Source organism: Habropoda laboriosa, unplaced genomic scaffold (genome assembly GCF_001263275.1).
Source record: "Habropoda laboriosa isolate 0110345459 unplaced genomic scaffold, ASM126327v1 scaffold111, whole genome shotgun sequence".
NCBI classification, from domain to species: Eukaryota; Metazoa; Arthropoda; class Insecta; order Hymenoptera; family Apidae; genus Habropoda; species Habropoda laboriosa.
The window spans coordinates 564,965-566,880 of record NW_017100293.1 but is presented as its reverse complement, the minus strand read 5'-3'; positions in this window follow the sequence as shown (position 1 = coordinate 566,880).

Here is a 1,916-nt window from a genome sequence, read left to right as displayed (position 1 = left end):
GGGGGGGGGGGGGGAGAAGAAGCACGGCTGTAAGGAGAGGATTAAAAGCGGCGCGGTCGTAAAGAGAGGAAACGTTAGATTCGAAGCGTCACCACGGAAAAGTATAATTACGACGCGGAAGGGGGACCCGGCCGATAAAGCGATCCAACCTCAAGACATCGATCCGACTTAGTTAATAGCCGGCTCGTATCTAATTTCACGTACAATCTGCTCGGTCGCGCGTCCACGGTTTGTCCACGCGCTCGACGGGGTCGCTTAACGGGCTCCGGAACACGCGTAATCTCCGCACGAATTTTCGACTTTCTTACCTCGCGCGAACAAACATCGCTGCCTCTCGTTACGATCGCCGGATCCTCGAATCGTTCGCGCTAGCTCACCGACGGAGAAAGAAAAAACTGTGAAGAAAAGATAACCAAGTCTAGCGTGAAGACGAAGAGACAGATCTTAAGCAGCGTACTCGCGTCTAATGGTCGACCGTGTACGTATGTATGTACACGCGTACAAGGGAGATGGATCAAGCATGATGAATAAAGAGAGGCGGCACGAAGAAGACCGAAGCAAAGAGTGTCGTAAGGAAGAAGAAAGAGAGAGAGAGAGAGGCTACTAAATGTTGGTCCAAGCGCGTGGGATGCTGGTTGCAGTTAGGCTCGTGCCTACTCCCTCTCTACCTGTTCTTCTCTCCTTCTTCCTCTTCGCGTTTCTTCTCTCCCTCGTTCCCCTCCCGCTCGTTCTGACTTTGAATACCGGTCGGGTCTGTCGTTGCGGCTGTGTTGCGGTCGTCGAGTTAACCGCGTACCAACACACCTCTCCTTCCTCTTACACGTACACGTCTCTATACCTCGATAGAATTCCCGTACGGTAAGAGAGCACGCGCGTACCACCACCACGACAGACCCCGAGGAGACTTCTTTTCCTATGCGTGAGCGCGTATGGTATGCCGTATGTAGATAGATTCGGATGGTGCGTGGACCAGTCCCGGCGTGCGCGAGCTGTACGGGCGGACAATGCCGGAGAGAGGTTCGTGCCACACCTCTTTTCTTCCTTCTTTTCCATCTCGGACCCTCGCCGCGCCCTTGCAGTAGATCTCTCCCTCGCTGTCTTCCTTTTCCTCTTTCTTCTTCTTCTTCTTCTTCTGCTTCTTCGACGAGGTATCGGCACCGAGCCTTCCCGCTCGTATTTCGTCGCGTCTTTATGCGCCTCCGTTGGATTTACTCTCGCGTATTCTCCCCCTCCTCCTCCTCTCGCGTCCTTCGTGAACGGGCCCCATGGAGTTTGGTCGGTGATAAGCCGCGCGCGCGAAGGAGCCTGTGCTGAATCTTGGACAGATCGGCGGACGTAAATATGGGAGATCGACGGCCGTGGATAAGTCGATCGAAATTCGAGGACCGACACACCGGCCACCTTTTTCGGCTACGATAACGCCCCAACACACGTTGTTCGGTGATAAGTAATGACGAAGTACTAATTGGAACCACCGAGGTACCGTCTGGCCTTGCTGATTAACCGTACAAGGATATTTGGGTCTCTGGTAATCTTGTGTTTCTTTTAAAAAGTAACATTCGAAACACATTTTAATCAACGATACGCTGTTCCAGTTTGTTCTCTCGCTTCGATTACTCTCTTTTCGTTTGTTCGGAAATTCGTTTCATTCTTTGAACAGAAGAAATTTTTCTCGCGAAAAATGATAGGAATCTGTATTAGTCCTGTTGGTCAGAGGCGCTCTACCCTACTCGAAGGAAATTCCATCGTGGACCTTAAAGGGTTAAAGTGGCGGGTCCACGAGAAGTCTTTAGAAAGGAACGCTGGTGTTTCCGGCAGAAATGCAGCGAAACGCGCTCAAATTACCTCCGGCCACTGGAAACTGGCACGACGGCGCGTGCACACGCGGCCAAACTCGTTAGACGCGGGTCAAGCTT